The sequence below is a fragment of the Nicotiana tabacum genome, chromosome 3, assembly GCF_000715075.1.
Source record: "Nicotiana tabacum cultivar K326 chromosome 3, ASM71507v2, whole genome shotgun sequence".
NCBI lineage: Eukaryota > Viridiplantae > Streptophyta > Magnoliopsida > Solanales > Solanaceae > Nicotiana > Nicotiana tabacum.
The window spans coordinates 88059076-88083440 of record NC_134082.1 but is presented as its reverse complement, the minus strand read 5'-3'; positions in this window follow the sequence as shown (position 1 = coordinate 88083440).

Below are 24365 nucleotides of genomic sequence, written 5' to 3'. Positions count from 1 at the left end.
GATTTCCAAGACGATGACATACCTTACAAGTGCCAAGCTCAGCACATGTGGCACTACAAAATCATTGTGGAGAAAAGCACTATTGAGCCAGACAGATATCACGTGGGGTGCGAGCCTCTCTACCCTGCATGGTTGGAGGACAATCTGAAAGGAGCGGTGACACCAGGGACTGGTCGAGGGAACAGAATCATAAACGAGGAAGCTGAAGCCCAAGTCCAATACAACAGGCTGCGCAAGAGAGTGTACAACTCTGAGAATGAGAATCGGGAGATATATGAGAGGAACGTGATGTTGATCGAGGAATGGAAAGAGATGGCAGTTGTTTCCAATAGAAAACTGGAATACCTGGAGCGAGGAATAGTGAAACTGGAAGGCAAAGTCATAAAAAGGATTGACAACTGTCAGAATGCTGAAGGAGCCGAGGGAGGACATCTGGCCCGAGCCTACTTGCTGCTTGGATTGCACGAGCTGGGAGACCTGTTTGATGGAGTATAGAATATCGAATCTGGGGAAGGTCCTTCTGGGACAAAATAAATTAGATTTACTTGCTTTTATTAAAATGTAATACGGACAAGTGCCAGTATTGACTCGTTTTTTATTATGTTAGTGTCGTTTTTGGATTCGTCTACATTTTTATTATGAAATGAAGCATTTATTGGCATTTGAAGTTCTCCAAATATACTTGTCGCTAGTCCTACCTCGGGCACAATGAGGCTCCCAAATTAGGATACGAGTTTATATCTCGCACTATGTATTTAAATACTGCAAACATTTCAGGGTCTCCGCTAACTTATTAGCCTTTTGTTTTATTTATTTTTTATTATTCTTATTCCCATCCCCATAGGTTGGTTCATCCATACTGGCCTCATCATCATATCATACCAGATATAGAGGCCCTCCACCTCCTCCTCCTCCAAGCAATATAAAAAGCAGAGGAAAATTAAAGATGGACGATTTAAGTGGAATTTGAAAGGAAAACATTGGGAACGTAGAAACTTCCGATGGTCGTAGTACTTTGGCCCCGAATAACCTAGTTTTGAGACTTGAACAAAAGATACTAGAACTGCAAGAAGAACCTGTGCAGGTCCACAATTTGGCAAACTTGTCACTCACCCTCAATGTCCCTGATATCCACCAACATAACGCAAAGAACCCAACATCTCCTCAAAACACACAAAACCAACAGCCGCAAAATCCTTCCATACCAAATCAATACGCAACTCCACCACAAAATATCAATCCGTTACCGATACCAACTCCACCACAACAACATCAACTAATCCCATACCCACCAACCACCACTTACCACACTCCCCAAAATACACCACCACTCATTCCGGATCCACATAACTCCACCAACGACCATCACTATGTCCAAATCCCTGGCACCCATCAGAGCAATCCCATATACGTGAAAACTATACCACATTCTACCCAACCCATCTCCTGTGCACCGGAATTCTCTGAAAAGGACCTGCTTGATAACTAGGGATTATGATGCATTTTACACTCCTTTTTGCTTAAGTTTTAATTAGAAATGTGTATAAAATAGTCTCAAAGGCTCACAAGTTGTGCTTGATTGCAGGTTTGATCAACAAGATGATAAGGTGTCAAAAAACCAGCTCAAAAAGGAGTGAAACTGGCACAAGTACCAAGATAAGACAAAGCTCAGTCAAACAGGGCTAGTGCGGCTGCACACCATTCTGTGCGGTCCACAAAAGTGAAGTTCAGAGAGGTTGCTTTTCAAGCCATAAGGTAATGCGGCCGCAAAGGGTTTTGTGCGGTCCGCATTGGGTTCATTGCGGCCGCACTCGATTTAGTGCAGTCCGCATTGCCCAAGTTCAGAGAGATGCCAGATTGGAGGATGAAGCCCAATGTTGTCCGCGGTCTATTTTGTGCGAACCACATTAGAAGCCACCGCGGCCACACTTATCTTTGTGCAGTTTGCGAAGCCCAGCTTTAGAGAGTTGATTAATCAAACCCAGAGCCTTAGTGCGGCTGCACTTGATATTGTGCGGTCCGCACTAGCCCCGTAGGGGTATTTTTGTCCAGAATTTTCAGCCTAGTATAAATAGATTCTTTTCCCATTTTTTAGGTCAGCAGATAGTTTTGTACATAGAGTTGCGCTCGTGACTTCTTCTCTTTTGCTATTTTGAGTAATTTTAGCTCAATTTCAACACTGAATCTTCAAGTTTAATTTAGCAATTAATTATTATTAGTTTTTCTTCATCTATTTCTTTGATTTCTTCTATAATTATGAGTAGCTAGACCCATTAGCTAGGGTTGTGGATCAACCCTATTATGGGTAATTGATGGGTCTTGTGTTTTGTTACTTGATTGTCTATGGGTGTTTGATATTTGGGCTAATTTAGGATTTTAATATTGAATTAGTGGTTGCAAACACTAGTTTATGCCTAGCAGACTTTGGCTCTTCTTGAGAAGAGAGCTTAAGTCCATGAAATTAGTCTAACCAGGAATTGGGGCATATTCAAGAGATTGATAGCCCCAATTAAAGGGTTAAACCTAGAGATAGTAATAACCGACTTGAACCTTGATTGCTTGCACAAATTCGCATACCCAATTGGTCTTGAGAAAGTCAATTCGGGCAAAATCACTCGAACTACCGAGAGGTATAGAGTGAGTAGAGTCGTGCAATGGTTATATCATACTCCCCAAATGTGACAATCTAGCTCTAGACTAAAGAATCCGTCAATTGACCACCTAGGGGAAAGTCACTACCCTAGTGTCTTTTATCTATTTGAACAACTCGCAATAGTTTAACCTTAGCTTTATTTAGCTTAATTTAGCATTGTAGTATTATAAAATTAGAATTGAAATCAAAACCAAAAATGAGTAGAGGTGCAATTAGGAACAAATATGCAACTCTCATTTAGATAGAAACTCAACTCCAATATCTCGCTCCCTGTGGAAATAGATCCCCACCTCATTGGGTAAAAGATGCTTCGACCTCTCTTTCTACTCAATAGTAGAGCAGGGTTGGCCTCGATCATCTTTTTGGTTCCGTTGCCGGGGATCTAACAGTTTTGGCTATCTATCTAAATAGTTGTGTATTGTTCTTCTTTTCTTTTGTGTTACTAATTTGTTTGTGTCACAACTTTCAGGTACAAAATGGAAGCGAATGCTAATGACCCTCTTGGAAATGTGATTACGGGGGAGGAGGTAGATGATGTCAGAGATGATGTGGTGCCTCTTGTAGCTCAAGGACAACGTAGAGGCTTCCAGGCTAATGCTCATGCCAATGATAATATTCCAGACCCTCCTCAGCCACCTCCAAGAGTGGCTCCTCGAGTTCTTCCAAACCAAGGCTATGCAAGTGCAATTGTCCCACCCCGGATCCGTGTGGGCAATTTTCAAATTACCAATGTGATATTGACATTGCTAGAGAAGTGTGGGTATTTCATGGGCGCTGCAAATCAAAATGCCTACAAACATCTCAAGGGGTTTATGGATACCTGTTGGGGGAGCAAGCAAACAAATGTGTCCGAGGATGATCTTCGGTTGAGACTCTTCCCATTTTCACTTAGAGGGAAGGCACTGGATTGGCTTGAGCGACTTCCCAACCATTCCATCACTACTTGGGATGAGTTGGCGGACAAGTTCATTGCAAAACCTTTCTCACCGGGGCATATGGAAACATTGAGAGATGAGATCTTGGCTTTCAAGTAGGAGCCCACTGGATCATTGCATGAGATTTGGGAGCACTATAGAACAATGGTAAAGGAATGCCCCAACAATGACATGACTGAGGCGATGATCCAACAGACTTTCTATCGGGTCATTAACACAACAAACCAATGCATAGTGAACCAACATATTGGGGGCAACTTCATGAAGCTGCCTTATGATGAGGCTTGTGACATTCTTGACGAGATGGCTGACACTTCTTCTGCTTGGCAAAGTAGAGCTAATGTGCCCCAGGGTGACCCCACGGTACTCATTTGCACAAGGATTTACATGATCATGGGCAGGCTATAGCTGAGTTAACAACTACGATGAACCAACTAGCAAAGGCACAGTTATAACAAGTTCAAAATCTTCGCCAAATGAATGCCATGGAGGGTGTTAACATGCTTGTCAACAAAAGAAGACAAAGAGGTCAACAGAATCAAGGGAATTCGGAGCAATTTGACAATGATTGTGGTGGATTTCAAGATGATAGTTATGATAGACAGAATGAAGAGGTGTAATACGTGAATAATTATCAAGGCCAAAGGGGCAATTCTTCCAACCAACAACAATGGAGGCCCCAAGGCAATTGGAGCAATCAATAACAAGGCAATGGTAATTGGGGGAACAACAATCAAAACTTTAACTGGGGCAATCAGAACAACAATCAAAACAATCAAGAAAATTGGAATGGTAACAACAACAATTGGGGTGGTAACAACAATCAGGGTGGATGGAACAATGGAAACCAAGGAAACCGGGGGCAAGGCTTTCAAAGGACCCCAATGTACCAACAACCGAACAATCTACCCCCATTTCCATCCCAAGGTCCTAGTTCTTCTAATAATGATATGGGAAGAATCGAAATGATGTTCAAACAAATGATGAAAAAGAGTGCGGATTCCGATGCTTAATTGTCTTCCCACAATACTTCAATTAGGAATTTGGAGGTTCAGTTAGGCCAAATCTCTCAGTCCTTGAATACTCTCCCTAAAGGTGCTCTACCAAGTGATATGGTAGTGAACCCTAAGGGTGGAAACAATCATGTTATGGTGGTAACCACAAGGAATGGACGAGGCGGTGATGTGAATGCCACCAAACAAAAGCAAAATTTGGGTGGTGATGTTGTGTTGCAAGAAGATGAAGTTCCTTTGGTGGTTGAAAATGTGATTGATGAGAATGTGAATGAAGAAGTGAGGATTGATATTCAAGATGCCAAGGTAGAAACTCAAAATGACGTGAACCCATCTAGGGATCACGTAATAGACATGCCGGAGCCAGTTGTGCCTAAAGCCAAGGCTCCTTTGCCAAGGCCACCTCCACCTTATCCTCAAAGGCTCGCAAAGCATAAAAATGAGAATCAGTTTAAAAAGTTCATTGACATGATGAATAGCTTATCCATTAATGTGCCTTTGGTGGAGGCTCTTGAACAAATGCCGGGCTATGCTAAATTCATGAAGGACATGGGGACAAAGAAGCAATCTATGGATTATGAAACTATAAAGATGACCCACAAAGTTGTGCAGTAGTGCATTCAATAACCTCGAATCTTGAAGATCCCGGTGATTTCACCATTCCTTGCACCATTGGGAGTGCGGATTTTGCTAAAGCTCTATGTGATTTGGGGGCTAGTATCAACTTGATGCCCTACTCAGTTTTCAAGACTTTGGGTATTGGGCAACCGAGGCTGACTTCCATGAGATTACAAATGGCAGATAGAACGATGAAGAGACCATTGGGTATTATTGATGACGTGCTTGTCCGGGTGGACAAATTTATCTTGCCAGCTGACTTTGTGATCTTGGATTATGAGGTAGATTATGAAGTTCCTATCATTTTGGGGAGACCTTTCCTCGCTACGGTGAAGGCCTTAGTTGATGTGGAAGCAGGGGAACTCACCTTTCAGGTGGGTGATAAAAAAGTGGTCTTTCATGTGTGCAAGTCAATGAAGCAGCCCAACAGTTCTGAGGTGTGCTCTTTCGTGAACCTTGTCACGGCAGTGATAGTTGATGATACCAGTGCAATGATCAATGTGGAGGACCCTCTAGAGGCCGTATTGTTGTATCTTGATGTCAATGAAGATGAGGGCCGAGTGGAGTGTGTGAAATGCTTTACATGGGATGGGCTCTTACTCTAATGAGCCGAGGAAACTATCTTTGGACCTCGAGATTAGGAAGACTCCACCAACAAAACCTTCAATTGAGGAGCCTCCGGTGTTGGAGTTGAAACTGTTGCCTCCACACCTCAGGTATGAGTTCTTAGGCCCTAGTTCTACTTTGCCAGTTATTCTTTCCTCTTGTCTTACTAATATGCAGGTTGATGCCACATTGGCGGTACTTCAAAAGCGGAAAAAGGAAATTGGATGGACTTTAGCTAATATTCGGGAAATAAGATTCTGTATGCACAAGATTATTCTGGAAAATGATGCAAATCCCTCCTTGGAACATCAAAGGAGGTTGAACGAGGAAATGCAATAAGTGTGAAAAAGGAGGTGATCAAGTGGTTGGATGTCGGGGTTATGTACCCCATGTCTAATAGCTCTTGGACTTCACCGGTGCAATGTGTACCGAAAAAGGGTGACATGACCGTGGTTGCAAATTCACAAAATGAGTTGATTCTTACCAGAACCGTCACCGGTTGAAGGGTATGCATGGACTACCGCAAGTTGAATAAAGTGACCCGCAAGGATCACTTTCCACTACCTTTTCTTGATGAGATGTTAGACCGACTTACTGGGCGTGCCTTTTACTGTTTCTTGGATGGGTATTCTGGGTACAACCAAATTGTGATTGCTCCGGAAGATCAGGAGAAGACCACATTCACTTGTCCATAGGGCACCTTTGCCTTTTCTCGAATGTCTTTTGGGTTGTGTAATGAACCGACTACATTTCAGCGGTGTATGATGTCCATTTTCACTGATATGGTGGAAGACATTTTGGAGGTGTTCATGGATGACTTTAGTGTTGTGGGTGATTCATTTGATGAGTGCTTGAAGAATCTTGATAGAGTTTTGGCCCGTTGTGAAGAAATTAATCTTGTTCTCAATTGGGAGAAATGCCACTTTATGGTGGAAGAGGGCATAGTTCTTGGGCATAAAATTTCAAAGCATGGTATCGAGGTAGACAAAGGAAAAATTGATGTGATTTCAAGGCTCCCTCCCCTACCTCTGTCAAGGGAGTTAGAAGTTTTCTTGGGCATGCAGGCTTCTACCGGAGATTTATCAAAGACTTTTCGAAGGTAGTAAATCCCTTATGCAAGCTATTGGAAAAAGATGCCAAGTTCGTGTTTGATGAAAAATGTATGCAAGCCTTTGAACTTCTCAAGCATAAGTTGACCACCACCCCTATCATTACCGCACCTAATTGGAGCTTGCCCTTTGAGATCATGTGTGATGCGAGCGATGTTGCGGTTGGGGCGGTTTTGGGTCAAAGAGTGAACAAAATATTTCATCTGGTGTACTATGCGAGCAAGAAAATGAATGATGCTCAAGTGAACTAGATGGTGACCGAGAAAGAACTTTTGGCTATTGTGTTCGCAATGGAGAAATTTTGGCCGTATCTCACGGGTGCCAAGGTCATAATTCATACTGACCATGCCGCACTCTGGTACTTGATGATGAAGAAGGATTCCAAAGCTAGACTGATGCGATGGGTCTTGTTACTTCAAGAGTTTGATTTGGAGATTGTGGACCGGAAGGGTAGTGAAAACCAAGTGGTGGACCACTTGTCCCGCTTGGAGGAGGAGGGGAGGCCTCGTGATAGCCTAGAGATCAATGATTCATTTCCCGAACAACTCTTTTCGGTGTCGGTGAATGGTATGCCATGGTTTGCGGACGTTGCTAATTTCGTTGTGACTAGTATAATCCCGTGTGAGCTCTCTTCTAACCAAATGAAGAAGCTCAAATGGGATAGTTTGGATTTATATTGGGATGAGCCGTACTTGTTCAAGATTTGCATGGATGGTGTGATCCGAAGGTGTGTCCCGGAGGAAGAGCAATTGAGTATCTTGGAGGCTTGTCATTCCTCTCCCTATGGTGGCCATCATAGCGGGGCGAGGACGGCTTCAAAAGTTCTTAGTTGTGGGTTTTATTAGCCAAATTTGTACAAAGATTCAAGTGAGCTACTAAAGAGGTGTGACGAATGCCAAAGAGCGGATGGAATTTCGAAGAAAGATGAGATGCCTCTCAATACCATTCTTGAGGTTGATATTTTTGATGTATGGGGAATTGATTTTATGGGCCCGTTTGTTAGCTCGTGTGGGAACACATACATTCTTGTGGTGGTTGACTATGTTTCAAAGTGGGTTGAAGCCGTGGCTTTTCCCAACAATGAGGCCCGGAGTGTTGTTGCATTTCTCACGAAGAGCACTTTTACAAGGTTTGGTACTCCTCGTGCAATCATAAGTGAAGGGGGGGGGTCTCATTTTTGCAATAAAGCTTTTGACACTTTGCTTGCAAAGTATGATGTCAACCACAAGGTTTTTACTCCCTATCATCCTCAAGCGAGTGGCCAAGTTGAAGTCTCAAACACAGAAATCAAGAGTATATTGTCAAAGATGGTCAATGCAAATAGGACCAATTGGTCAAAGAAGTTGGATGATGCTCTATGGGCTTATAAAACTGCCTACATGACTCTGATTGGTATGTCTCCGTATTGGTTGGTGTTTGGAAACGTTTTTCATCTACCGGTTGAATTAGAGCACAAGGCCATGTGGGCTTTGAGGAAGTTAAATCTTGAATAGGATGTGGCAGCAAATCTTCGTATGGAGCAGCTTAATGAACTTGATGAATTCTGATTCCATGCCTACTCCAGTTCGTCCTTGTACAAGGACAAGATGAAGTACCTCATGATAAATATGCTCGTAGCAAGGAGTTCAAAGTGGGTGATTTTGTTCTCTTGTTCAACTCTCTGTTACATCTGTTTCCGCAAAAGCTTAAGTCAAAATGGAGTGGACCTTTTGAAGTGGTGTTTGTGACCCCATTTGGTGCACTTGATTTGAAGAACAAAAATGGGAAAGTTTTCAGAGTGAATGGGTATAGGGTCAAGCACTACTTGGGAAAAATTGATGACAGCCACGTGGTAGCACTTCTTCATCTCAAATGATTTGATGGTAACCTGCGCCGTGCCACGACGTTAAATCATGCGCTTCTTGGGAGGTAACCCATGTGTTTTTCTTCTTGTTTTTCTTTGATTTTCATTGTAGTGTAGGATTCATTTTTGTACTGACTGGTTGTGAGATGCTGTAGGATTGTGCTGATGCAGTACAGGAAAAAGTTGGATAAGGACTATTCTCTGAAGATTGTCAATGCGGACCGCACTGCCATTTTCTGCGGCCACAAAGACCTTAGTGGGGTGGGGGGCAAGAAATCAAGGCAGACTGCACTGATGAATTGGAAAAAGTGGAAGTTCTCTGAAGTTTACCACTGCAACCGCAATGCATTTTGTGCGGACCACAGTGGTTGTCTTGTCTGAGCCTTAAGGTTTTGAGCAATGCGAACCGCGATGCCATTTTGTGCGGTCCGCGGTTGGTAGGTGAGATGGGTCCCAGGACCTTTTTCTATAAATAGGACCTGAGGCCCTCCTTTTCAACTTTTCAAACCCTTTACTCTCAGAGCTTAAAAAATTCAATGTTCATCTCTCTCTATTGCACGTAATCAACCACTAAGGCTTAATCATCACCTCAGCATCTTATTTCTGGTACTTTAATCACTTTTCAATTGTTTAATTTCATTATTTTCATTAAACTTTTGTTTTCTTAGTTCGTCTTCTTCCCTTCCCGTTTTTCTTTCAATTTTGTAGCTTAGGGTAGTTAAAATATTGTGTTAATTAGGATTAGGTAGTTAAATGACTGAACCAACACTTAGGGACTCTTCATTAGGTGAAAAATTGAACTTATATTGAACATATCATGAACCCTAGGTTGGTGCTGCTACTAGATACTCAGCGTAGAGCGCAGTGGATTTTGTTTGGCCGTGGTGCCCCTGTGTGGTCCGCAATGGTATTTTGTTCGGACCGCAGTGTCAAAGTTCTGCAAGCTGATCAATGGAGGACCGCGGCCCATTGCATTTTATGCGGTCCTTTGTGCCTCAATGCGGACCGCAATGGCATTTTGTACGGTCCGCAGTGCATATATTCAGAGAGTGGGTAGTCTGAAACCCACCTCTGTGCGGATCGCAAAGGATTTTGTGCGGTCCGCAATGGCCTCTTTGCGGCCGCACTACAATTTGTGCGGTCCGCACTCTGCAAGTTTAAAACTGTCTGCAACATTTTTTTTCCAACTGTGAATTACAATGTTTTTCTGGATACTAACAAGTGTGAATGAATATTGTCTGCAGACAATGGTAAAATCAAGAGGCAAGGGTGCTAAAAAACAGGAATAGGAGAGTCCTCCCGGGGTGGAAAACAAAAGATGATAAGGTTGACCCCACAAGCCTGTCAAAACATAAAAAATACAAGGAAGATTATAAGAGCTACAGACAGGGCCATTAACTAGTCAGGGAGTGAGTGTGAGCCCTCCCAGGATATATCATCAGACTCCGTGCCAGAGTACATTCCTGACTAGCCGGAGAGAAATAGATTGAGAGATACACATCCACCTTCCCCTATTGTCCAAGCTTTAGTGCGCCTATCTTCTGAGTCGTTTGAGGGCTCAGTTGCTGGTAGTGGAAATGAATACTCCACCTCTCCCACAGCTTCATTATCTAGAGAGGATGCAGTACCAGAGGAAGAGGAAGAAGCACAAAGGGGGTAAGCCCCAAGTTGGTGGGGTAGAGCGGACTAGGAACCCGGAGGCATGGGAGGACCGGTTCGTCAGTGAAATTGCCTACCACAAGTTCAGAGAGTGGTAGCCAGAAAAGAGGTTGATTATGGAGAGAAAAATCATTACCCGAGATCTTTTGCCTCACAATCCAAATATGTTGAGTCAATTCAATGACAGGGATGGATGGGACTACTTTATTGGGCATGTGGATGATGCTAATGAGCATTTGGTGAAATAATTCTACACCAACATGGCCCACATAAAAAAGGGTACCACTGTCACCAAAGTCCGGAACTTGAAAGTGAAGTTTGATGGCAAGGCCATCAATGACTATTTGGGATTTACCGAGGAAGGTGAGTCCCTGTACTTGGATAAAATGAAGTTAGGTGAAGAAGCTCGTTCGTGGTTGGCGGAGTACTTGGCAATCCCAGGTACCACTCCCAATTGGCTGACTGTGGGGGTGAAGATATTGATGAGGACACTGAATTTCGAGGCCAACGGGTGGGAGACATTCGTGTGCAGCAGACTAGATCCTACCACCCATGACAACTCACTCCCACTTCACCGGGCGATCTTAGTTTCATCAATCATGGTAGGGTAGCCGATCAATGTCGGGAATGTGATGTCCCAGGTTATTTCACGGGTAGTGAGTGACGGTGACAGGTCCTACCTATTCCCCAACTTTCTGACAATGTACTTCGAGGACCTCAATGTGGAGAAGTGCAGATATGATGTGAAGGTGAAGGCAAAGGCACCCTTCTCATGGTATAGCCTACAGGATGATGATAACCCTAAGGGAAAGCACTCAAAAGGGAAATCCAGTACTTCAACTGGCCAGTCTAAAGAGCCAGTAGTGGTGGTGACTACTCAACAGCCTCCTTCCACTACAGCAGATATGGCCCCAAGTCCATCCACCTCCATAGAGCTAGAGATACCTTCCACCACTGCCTATCCATTGACTGCCCACCGTCTGAACCAGGCCCTCACCAGCATCAACAACTGGATGCAGACAGCTACTTCTAAGTTGTCTGTGTTATCTACTACCATAGCAGCTCAGTCAGCACCTCCACCTCTACAGGTCTCACAGTCTATTGAGGACGCTCTTAAGGATATTCTGGACAAACGGAAGAAGATCCTTGAGACTCAGAAAGTGCTCATGGACGTTGTTGATTCACACGGAAAGGCTCTTAAGGAGCTTGCTAGGGAGGCTAAGAAGATGAGGAAGACTCGGGCTTCCAAGGAATCCATGAAGGAGTTGCGGGTTGAGGTTGACAGGTTGAAGGCAGATCACCTGCCTTTGGATTTGCTACTACATGACTTGGTGCCAGCAGCCCATCCCCAGCTAGTGCAGTCGGAGAGGCCTCCCAAGAGGAAGAGGGTGATCCCTCAGTCAGATGATGCAGTTATCTAGTTGGCAGACCCACCGGAGTCTTCCTCCAGGCAGCCACAGGATGCAGCCCAGGAGACTGTCCAGGTCCAGGCCCAAGTCCCAACAGCAGAGCCACAGGTCACAGGGAGCCAGTCTCAGGTTCCTGAGCATATTGAGGACCCAGGGACCATTCAGGACCCCATGCTGACAGACAGCCCATAGGGAGTTTCTGTATCCTCTTTCCTCTATTTTTGGTGCTTATTTTGCTTAGTTCGCATTGAGGACAATGCCAGCTTTCATTTAAGGGGGTAGGCCCTACTTTGATTGATTTGGATAACTGTATATAAATATATGACAGATTTTATTTCTTTCTTTCTTTTTCATCTTTGGTACATTTTTCATACTTTTTTTTACCTTTGGTTTGTATATAAAAGTTATGTTACATTGTATATATTCATCTCCCTTATTGTATATTCGATTAAACCCCTCTCTTGTATATATTCATTTTACTTTCCGCACTTTTTCTTTCTTAGCTTCTTATTTATGTTCGTAGCTTCTTGTTTTGGATTTTTGCAATAAGCCTTTAGTTTTCTTAATGCCACGGTTCTTTCCTAAGGTGGAATTTGTGTGAACTGGGTGGTTCTTCCCGATGATGGATGGCATGACTACCTTCTTAAGGGTTTGAGTCTGTTTTTCTTTTCTTTTTTACTTTTTAGTAGTTAGTGGTTAAGGGTGCCTCAAGCAAAGCTTCACTTGGGCCTAGCACATTTGCCTTTGATCTTATGGTCAAAAACAAACTGTTGTGTATAAGATGGTGAAAGTGGTGACCTTGAGACTCTTGTGTTGGCCAATAATCATCAAGTGATTTTTCGGGACCGTTGTATGCTCAAATCTTATATAAGGTTGTTGTGGACCTCCGACTCTGTGTCTTTAGCGATCCCATAGCTTGTGTGGTGAGAAATTGCATTACAAGTCCAAGTCCCGAGCCATTGGTCTAGAACTTGTCCTGAATGTTTGTCGAGGCAAAATCCTAAGTGTAATTTGACTTGAGAAATAATTATAGGCTCTCCTTGATCCAAATAATAGCTTGAACACTTCCATAGCCTACCAATGATAAAATCCCTAGTCAACTCTTTTGAGCCTTAGACCTTTTTCCTTCAAGAACCATGATACAAGCCTTTACCCATTCTAAAAGATACATTCTCTTGGCACCTGATCTTTCCTTAGCACATGGCAAAAGTATAAGTTTGGGGAGGGATACGAGGATTGCAACAAAATGGTAAAAAATGCACAAAATGAAGAAAAGTAAAGGCAATAAAAAATAAAGAAAAGCAAAAAGACAAAAAGAATGTTCAATATAGAAATGAATAAAGGGATTCAAGAAAAGCAAAGAATGAAAGGTGTAGAAAATTGAGAAAGGAGAAAAGATTTGACATGAACAAGAAAGTGTGACAGTGTGTCTCTCTAACCTCTTAGAAAGAAGTCAAATGACTTAAAAAGTCAAGTGAATGCATGCCAAAATGAAGCAAAAGAAGTGCTTAAGGGAAGATGGAACCTACTTAGACCAAACATTACCTACCCTGAACCAAAAGCCTTCACTATGTCTCCACAAAAGCCCTATATGATCTCTAGTTGAATGAAGATTACATTAGTGGTGACTCACATAAGGGGCAAGCATATGGTACTTAGAGTCGGACTTGTAACTTTTCCTTCAGAGAGATGAGTGTATTCCCATTAACCTCGTTCCTGGTGCCACTATCTTAATGGTGAGGTTTGCTTAGGGAGAGTTGAGGATGTGTGAGTTTGGGTTCCACAATAACCAAAGTAATAGAAAGGGTTTCCTTGATGTGTTGAGTCAACTATTGATGCTCTTGTGTCACACTAAATCCACGGTGTTTAAAAAAGTGAAAGTTGTTAATGATTCATTTGTATTGAGGGCAATTGTTAGTCCTAACTAATGCTAGATGAGGTCACTTTAGGACAACTGAATTTTCTTGGATTCGCTCTTAAGGGGTGGGTCTTATTTTGTTTGCTTGAGGACAAGCAAAAGCTTAAGTTTGGGAGAGTTGATAACTAGGGATTATGATGCATTTTGCACTCCTTTTTACTTAAGTATTAATTAGAAATGTGTACAAAATAGTCCCAAAGGCTCACAAGATGTGCTTGATTGTAGATTTGATCAACAAGGTGTCAAAAACCAGCTCAAAAAGGAGTGAAACTTGCACAAGTACCAAGATAAGACAAAACTCAGTCAAATAGCGCCAGTGCAGCCGCACACCATTTTGTGCGGTCCACAAAAGTGAAGTTTAGAGAAGTTGCTTTTCAAGCCATAAGGCAATGCGGCCACAAAGGGTTTTGTGCGGTTCGCATTGGGTTTACCGTGACCGCACTCGATTTCGTGCGGTCCACATTGCCCAAGTTCAGAGAGGTGGTATATTTGAGGATGAAGCCCAATGCGGTCCGCGGTCCATTTTGTGCGGACCGCATTAGAAATCACAACGGCCGCACTCGTCTTTGTGCGGTCCGCAAAGCCCAACTTCAGAGAGCTGATTAATCAAGCCCAGAGCCTTAGTGTGGCCACACTCGATTTTGTGCGGTCCGCACTAGCCCCGCAGGAGTATTTTTTTCCAGAATTTTTAGCCTAGTATAAATAGATTTTTTTCCCATTTTTTAGGTTAGCAGATAGTTTTGTACGTAGAGTTGCATTCGTGACTTCTTCTCTTTTGCTATTTTGAGTAATTTTAGCTTAATTTCAACATTGAATCTTCAAGTTTAATTTAGTAATTAATTATTGTGAGTTTTTCTTCATCTATTTCTTTGATTTCCTCTCTAATTATGAGTAGCTAGACCCATTAGCTAGGGTTGTGGCTCAACCCTAGTGAGGGTAATTGATGGGTTTTGTGTTTTGATACTTGATTGTCTATGGGTGTTTGATGTTTGGGCAGATTTAGTGTTTTAATGTTGAATTAGTGGTTGCAAACACTAGTTTATGCCTAGTAGACTTTGGCTCTTCTTGAGAAAGAGAGCCTAAGTCCATGAAATTAGTCCAACAAGGAATTGGGGCGTATTCAAGAGATTGATAGCCCCAATTAAAGGGTTAAACCTAGAGATAGTAATACCCGACTTGAACCTTGATTGCTTGCACAAATTGGCATACCCAATTGGTCTTGAGAAAGTCAATTCGAGCAAAATCAATCGAACTACCAAGAGGTATAGAGTGAGTATAGTCGTGCAATAGTTATATCATACTCCCCAAATGTGACAATCTAGCTTTAGACTCAAGAATCCATCAATTGACCACCTAGGAGAAAGTCACTACCCTAGTGCCTTTTATCTATTTGAACAACTCGCAATAGTTTAACCTTAGCCTTATTTAGCTTAATTAGCATTGTAGTATTATAAAATTAGAATTATAATCAAAATCAAAAATGTGTAGAGGTGCAATTAGGAACAAATACACAACTCTCATTTAGATAGAAACTCAACTCCAATATCTAGCTCCCTGTGGAAATCGATCCCGACCCTCGTCGAGTAAAAGATGCTTCGACCTCTCTCGCTACTCAATAGTAGTGAAGGGTTGGCCTCGATCACTTCTCATTAAGAATATGGCCGGAGAACTCAAGGATCTGACAAGCCGAGTTCAAGGTGTTGAAGGCGATAGAGGAATAGAAGGTTTGAACTACGAAGATTTGTGCATACAGCCCAATGTGGAACTGCCAGAAGGGTACAAACCCCCCAAGTTCAAAATGTTCGATGGTACAGGTGATCCCAGGGTTCACCTAAGGACTTACTGTGATAAGCTTGTCGGGGTTGGAAAAGATGAAAATATTCGAATGAAGCTCCTTATGAGGAGCCTTACTGGGGATGCGTTGTCTTGGTATATCAGCCAGAATCCCAAGAAATGGTACGATTGGGTAAGCATGGCGTTAGATTTCATGGACCGGTTCAGATTCAACACAGAAAATGCACCTGATGTCTTCTACATCCAGAATCTCAAGAAGAAGCCCACTGAGACTTTCCGCGAATATGCTACTCATTGGAGGCCGGAAGTCGCCAAGGTCAGGCCCGCTTTAGACGAAGAACAAATGAATAAATTCTTCATTAGGGCACAGGATCCACAATATTATAAGAGACTGATGGTCATCGAAAATCACAAATTCTCTAATATCATCAAGCTCGGGGAAAGGATCGAGGAAGGAATCAAGAGCGGGATGGTAACAAATTTTGAGGCACTGTAAGCTACGAATAGGGCACTACAATCAGGTGGCATATCGAAGAAAAGAGATGTTGGGGCAGTAATGGTGGCCTAGGGCCCAAAAACTCCACTCACATATAAAACACCTCTACCCACATACCACCCACCTCCACCCACCTCCACCCACATATCAAATACCTCTACCCACCTATCAAACATCTCCACCCACATACCAAGCATCACCACCTACATATCAACCTTCATCTCCCAGATATTCCCAACCAGCCACTGTCCATCACACCTACAATTCCCAACCATCCCACTTCTAATCACCACCAACTCGCCAAAATTATCCGATATCAAGACCCAATTTCAACCGCAATCCACCCAGATAATACACCGCCATTGCTGAGCCCATCGACCAATTGTATGAAAGGTTAAAGGCCACAGGTTACGTCACCTCTATTCCTGCTATGGCGCTAGAAAATTCATCCCAATGGGTTATTCCGAACAAAACCTGTGCATACCACTCCTGTAGGCACACCACTGTTGAATGCCGAACATTGAAGGATAAGATCCAGACACTCATTGACAACAAGGTCATACAAGCGAAGGAAGCCGCACCTAATGTCCGCAACAATCCCCTCCCTGATCATAGAGGTGACGGTGTACATGTTATAGAAACAAATGAGGAATGGGACCCTGAGGGGTCAATCGAGCTTATCCGAGAAGGAGATGACTTCAAGGTTGCAGTCACACTTTCTCCTATCGTGGTTCAGACTCAGACACCTATTGATGTTGAGGTAACTGTATCAGCCCCATTCGAGGTGGAAGTGACTCCGCCCGCAGCCACCTCCGCTCCATTTGAATTAGAAGTGGTCACACCTTTTACTGTGATGGTGTCAACCACACCCCCATTCAACTTAAAAGTGATACCCTAGGATTATGTTGTCGAGGCTCGGTGAAAAGGGAAGACTAAGATAGAGGAATCTAATGTCGCACAAGGGATGACTAGACCTAGAAGAGTCTACACACTTGAACACCTGGGAGGTTCAAGTAAGGATGCCACTGCTAGGCAACCTGTCATTGAGACTGGATCGGATGACTTGTTGAGGAAAGTACAAGCAAAAGAGTATTTTGTTGTTGATCATCTAAACAAAGTCCCTGCTCAGATATCTATCCTGTCACTACTATAGAATACAGAGGCACACAAGAACTCCTTGATGAAAGTGCTGAGCAAGGCTTTTGTACCCAATAATATCACTGGTGGAGAAATGGCCAACATGGTCGGTCAAGTATTGGAGAGCCACAAGATTATCTTCCACGAAGATGAGCTACTGACCGAAGGTTTAAATCACAATCGAGCATTGCATATCACAGTGCAATTTGAAGACAAGTTCATTGCCAGGGTCCTGGTTGATGGAGGTTCGAGTCTAAGTATTTGTCCACTAGATACCCTGAAAAGGTTGGACAAAGGTTTCCATGAAATACGGACCGGAAGCATGAATGTGAAGGCTTTCGATAGGTCCTAGAGGGCCACGATTGGGGAAATCAATCTTTGCTTGCAGATGGGACCAACTTGGTTTGACGTTGAATTCGAAGTGCTTGACATACCATCCTCATATAGTCTTTTGTTGGGCCGCCCATGGATCCATGTTGCTGGAGCCGTACACTCCACACTACATCAAGTCGTAAAATTCGAATGGAATCGTCAGAAGGTAATCATTCATGGAGATGGGAGTAATCACATCTACACCAGTCAAACCATTCCGGCCATTAGACATAGAAGAAGGCTAAGAGGGGAAACCTAATATCACATTGAACGGGTCAATGCCGTCGAGAAGGATAAGTGGTGGAGTAACAAAATAGAAAGCATACTAGCATGGTCCGAATATGAACCCGGCAAAGGGTTGGGAAAGAACCTCCAGGGTATCACCAAGCCGATACGATTGAAAAATCATGGTACTACTTTGGGCTCGGATACAAGTATACATGGCAGGATTACAGGGAGTGGTCGCCTCCATGGCATCGACCATATTACCCTCTTGAGCAATCGATACCCCATTTGGAACAGGCTTTCCAACAAGCAGACACAATATGGGGAACTGCTAAAGAAGAAGAACTAGCTGGGCTGAAGGACTTATTCTTGGAAGATGAGGATATGGACTGCATTGCCAGAATTGAGGAGGAGAAGGAAGAAGGCCTCTCCATTTAGACCGTGGAAAAGGGAGATGTTCTCGAAAACTGGACCATCACACCATCCCGAGCCCACCGAGTCCCTGGGTAGCTTGGCAGAATTTATAGCCGTTATAGGCATTTAAAATTTCCTGCAATTTTGTTTGAAGATTTCTTTGTTTCAAAATAAATGACCAATTCACCGAGCCAAGCTTTGTTTGAACAATTTTCTCAGTTTTAATCAAATGCATTTATCCTTTATTCATTACTATTTTTATACTTTTTCCCTTCTACAGTGTTATTATTACTTTTCCTGATGAACCAGTAACTGGGACATGTAATGAGGCAATGCAACATGAGAATAGTTACTTAGAGGAAGAAGATGAGATACCCGAGGAAACTGTCAGGGAAGTTGAGAATTTTGAGAACAAGCCTAAATCCAACTTGGACAAAACAGAAGCAGTAAATTTGGGAGACGCCGAGACCGTCAAAGAGAGCCGCATCAACATTCACTTCTCACCAACAGAGAAGGAAGAATACATCCATTTGCTAAAGGAATATGAGGATATCTTTGCATGGTCGTATGACGATATGACCGTTTTGAGCACATCTATAGTAGCTCACAAGTTGCCCACTAATCCCACGTGTCCTCTAGTCAAGCAAAAACTCAGAAAATTCAAACCGGACATGAGTTTGAAAATCAAAGAGGAAGTTACCAAGCAGATCAAAGCCAAAGTTCTCAGGGTGGTTGAGTACCCAACTTGGTTAGCTGACATCATGCCAGTTCTGAAGAAGGATGGGAAGGTTCGAGTATGTCTTGATTATCGGGATTTAAATAGTGCAAGTCCCAAAGACGACTTCCCACTGCCAAATATACATATCCTGATAGATAATTGCGCCAAACATGAACTCCAATCCTTTGTAGATTGCTTCGCAGGTTATCACCAGATCTGGATGGTTGAAGAAGATGCCAAGAAGATAGCTTTTATTACGCCTTGGGGTGTATACTGTTATGAGATGATGTCGTTCGGTCTGAAGAACATAGGGGCCACTTACATGAGGGCCATGACAACCCTCTTTCATGATATGATACACAAGGAAATAGAGGTATATGTAGACGATGTCATTATCAAATCCAAGAGGGCCGCAGATCACATAGCAGACTTGAGAAAATTCTTCGACAGGCTCAGAAGTTACAATTTGAAGTTGAACCCCGAAAAATTTTCATTCGGGTTCCTGGAGGAAAGTTATTAGGATTCATTGTTAATCTCCAAGGGATCAAGCTATATCCGACTAAAGTCAAAGCTATTCAGGAGTTACCACCACCTAAAAGCAAGAAGGACGTGATGAGCTTCATGGGACGGCTCAACTACATCAGCCGATTCATAGCACAGTCCACAGTAATAGGTGAACCCATCTTCAAGGTGCCGCGGAAAGATGCCGAGACAAGTTGGACTGAGGATTGTCAGAAATCTTTTGACAAGATCAAGGAATACTTGTCCATACCGCCAGTTCTAGTCCCGCCAGAACCAGGACGACCTTTACTACTTTATCTATCCGTGTTAGATGGAGCCTTTGGATGTGTTTTGGGACAACATGATGAGACAGGAAGAAAGGAGCAAGCCATATACTACCTGAGCAAGAAATTCACACCTTATGAAGCACGATATTCTCTGCTTGAACGCACTTGCTGTGCTTTGAACTGGACAACCCAGAAATTGAGGCATTATTTCTGTGTCTACACTACGTACCACATTTCTAGGATGGATCCTCTAAAGTACATATTTTAGAAGCCCATGCCTACTAGGAAGTTGGCTAAATGGCAGATACTACTGAGTGAGTTTGACATCATCTATGTGACTCAAAAGGAAGTCAAGGGACAAGCATTGGCAGATCACCTCGCTGAGAATCCAGTGGGAGGAGAATACGAACCCTTGAAAATGTATTTCCTGATGAAGAAATATCATTCGTGGGAGAAAATATTACAAAAGCATATGATGGTTGGAGGATGTTCTTTGACGGAGCCGCAAATTTCAAAGGAGTAGGCATTAGAGTAGTTTTTGTGTTAGAAACGGGTCAGCATTATCCCGTATCTGCTAAACTCAGATTTCCCCATACCAATAACATGGCGGAATATGAAGTCTGCGTACTAGGGCTCAACATGACAGTCGACATGAACATCCAGGGGTTGTTAGTGATCGACGATTCAGATTTGCTTATGCACCAGGTGCAAGGAGAATGGGCTACTGAGAATTCCAAGATATTTCCATATCTGCACCATGTGCAGGAATTGAAAAGTAGGTTCATGAAGATAGAATTCCGACATGTGCCCAGAATTCAGAATGAGTTCGCCGACGCATTAGCCACTTTGTCATCAATGATACAACATCCAGATAAGAACTATATTGATCCCATTCCGGTAAGGATCCATAATCAGCCAGCATATTATGCTCATGTCGAGGATGAAGCAGATGGAAAGCCTTGGTTATATGACATCAAGAAGTACCTATCAAAAGGAGAATACCCGAAGCATTTAAATCAAATTAAAAAATGCACACACCGGAGATTGTCAAATCACTTCTTCCACAGCGGAGGGAACTTGTACAGAAGAACTTCTGATTTGGGTTTACTAAGGTGTGTCGACGCGAAGGAAGCTTCTAAGCTACTAGAGGATGTGCATGCTGGGACATGTGGCCTGCACATGAATGTCTTTATTCTGGCCAAGAACATACTCAGGGTAGGTTACTTTTGGATAACCATGGAGACAGATTGTATTCAGTATGTCCGCAAATGCTTTCAATGTCAAGTGCATGCCGACACGATAAAAGTGCCACCAAACGAGCTCAATGCAACAAGCTCACCTTGGCCACTCGCCGCCTGGGGAATGGATGTTATTGGTCCAATTGCACCCCCTGCTTCAAACGGACACCGGTTTATCCTGATAGTCATTGATTACTTCACAAAATGGGTAAAAGCTGCATCTTACAAAGCTGTAACCAAGAAAGTCATCGCAGATTTCGTCAAGGATCATATTGTCTGTTGATTCAGAGTTCTTGAGTCCATTATCACCGACAACGCCGCCAACCTCAACAATGATCTGATGAAAGCTATATGTGAAACCTTTAAAATCAAGCACAAGAATTCTATCGCCTACAGACCTCAGATGAACGGAGCCGTAGAAGCCGCCAACAAGAACATTTAAGAGGATACTAAGGAAAATGATAAAGAATCACAAGCAATGGCATGAGAAGTTACCCTTTGCTCTGTTAGGATACCGCACCATAGTTCGCACGTCAACTGGGGCAACCCCTTACATGCTGGTTTATGGTACCAAGGCTGTCATCCCAACCAAGGTAGATATTCCTTCTTTAAGAGCCATACAGGAAGCTAAACTGAGCAATGCGGAATGGGTAAGAAGTCGCTATGAACAATTGGCCCTTATCAATAGAAAAAGGATGAATGCTATATGTCATGGCCAACTTTATCAGAATAGAATGGCCAGAGCCTTCAATAAAAGGGTCAAACCAAGACATTTCGCACCAAGACAACTGGTATTGAAGAAGATTTTCCCACACCAAGATGAAGCCAAAGGGAAATTCTCTATCAACTGGCAAGGTCCGTCTATGGTTCACAGAGTACTAACAGGAGGAGCACTCATACTTGCAAAGATGGATGGAGAGATTTGGCCAAAACCGATCAATTCATAACAGTCAAGAGATACTATGCCTAGAATCATTTCACATTTCCTTTCTGATGTAATTGAACTATGCTTGATCTGATTCCCGTTTAAGAGGGGATACGTAGGCAGCATTATGTGTTCGGTAATATGATAATAAAATTTTCATTTTCCCCCTGAATTAGAAACTGGGGCAGAATTTTGAGAAAGATCCTCAAAATTCCGAAGCAAGTCCAGCCAGCACCATCACATGTCAGGAAGTCAGTAATCAGTCAAGAACTGGGGCAGAATTTTGAGAAGGATTCTCAAAATTCCGAAGAAGATTCGGCAGGGTCCGTCATCTATAAATAGTTAAAAATCATCCACCAAACTGGGGCAGAATTTGAGGAGGACTCTCAAAATTCCAACATACGAGAGCTGCAATGCCTTTGAAATGTATCACAGTCGCTAGTTCATAAAAATTACTTGATATATCAATACGCTTCCAAAACAATTCTATTTTATCAATGAATGTATATTTTTCAAAAATTCTATTTTTTATATAACAGTCAGGTGCTATCTAGGGGAACTCAAAGGGGGCTTCCAGAGCGGAGCAAAGCAAGGCCTGCAGACGAAGCAAGAACCAACCTCCCCTCATGAAACTTACGATTTTTCTTTGAACGCAGGCACATTTGATGATATCATTCGCATACAAAGCAAATTCACCATCTATCCGGCTGTTAGACGCTGAACATATCCTAGATAAGATATACTCTACCCTTATCTGCTATTTTTTCTTTGCATGAGTCTAATCCTTGACTCTATATTTGCATGAGTCTAATCTCTGACTCCACATTTGCATGAGACTAAGCTCTGTCTCCAATTTTGTATGAGTCTAATCCTTGACTCCATATTTGCATGAGTCTAATCTCTGACTCCACATTTGCATGAGACTAAGATCTGTCTCCAATCTTGCATGAGTCTAATCTCTGACTCCATATTTGCATGAGTCTAATCTTTGACTCCACGCTTGCATGAGACTAAGCTCTGTCTCCAATTTTGCATGAGTCTAATCCTTGACTTCATATTTGCATGAGTCTAATCTCTGACTCCATCTTGCATGAGTCTAATCCTTGACTTCATATTTGCATGGGACCAAGACCTGTCCCACATCTTGAATGAGGCTAAGCGCTGCCTCCATATCTACATAAGGCTAGGCACTTCTTTCCATTTGCATGGGACTAAGCCCCGTCCAGTATCTTGCATGAGGCTAAGCCATGCTTCCACATCTGCATAAGGCTAAGCTGCCTTCCATTTGCATGGGACTAAGCCCTGTTCCATATCTTGCATGAGTCTAATCCCTGACTCCATATTTGCATGGGACTAAGCCCTGTCCCGAATCTTGCATGAGGTTAAGCCTTACCTCCATTTTGCATAAGGCTAAGCACTGCCTTACATTTGCATGGGACTAAGCCATGTCCCACATCTTGCATGAGTCTAAGCTCTGACTCCATATTTTCATGAGACTAAGCTATGTCTCTAATCTTGCATGAGTTTAATCTCTGTCTCCAATCTTGCATGAGTCTAATCTCTGACTCCATATTTGCATGAGTCTAATCTTTGACTCCGCGCTTGCATGAGACTAAGCCCTGTCTCCAAATTTTGCATAAGTCTAATACTTGCATGAGGATAATACTTGCCTCCCCTTTTGCATAATACTAATCCATGCCTCCCCACTTGCATGTGACTAAGCACTATCCCTCATTTGCACCAATGTGGCTCTATTTTTCTACTACCATCTACTTGCTTTTCAATCGGGCTAAGCTCTGCCCTTCATTTGACAGGACTAAGACTTGTCTTATTATATCATATTATTGCATCTCATGGGATGAAATATCACCAATCTGTCCAAAGGCGTCATAGTCTAAAGGCACCATCCTCATAGCCGGAAGACACCATGCCATGGCCTGAGGATCTCTCGAACTTGCATATCATTATTCAAAGGCGTCATGGTTCAGAGGCACTATTTTCCTGGCCCGAGAACATTATTTCATGGCCTACAAATTCCTCATTAAACAATTCATGGCCCAGGACGTCATGGTCCAAGGACGTCATCTCTAACCGTCCAAAGACTACATTCATGGTCCGAAGGGAATTTGCATCATGTTTAAATTTTCGCAAATACGTTTGTAGAATCTTTTATCTGCAGGTAACCAATAAGCAATCGTTATCCTAGCAGGATCAATCTCGCTCCAGCTCACTCCAACCGTCTCGAGCCTTAACCGCTCATCGTAGCTGCTTCCATATCCCGTGTTCGTTCTTACAATAATTTTATTGGCATATTCCACAGGTGAATCCTGAACTACACATGGACTAATTCATATAACCAGGGATGTGTAGGCAACTTGGAAACCAGAGCTCGGCCTCTGTCTTTCAAAATATTTCATCCAGTCAATATTGGCTATCATTTCTTTACCCGAAAACTCTTTCATCCTTCCCGAGTAAAGAGGGGTAGATGTTGATAC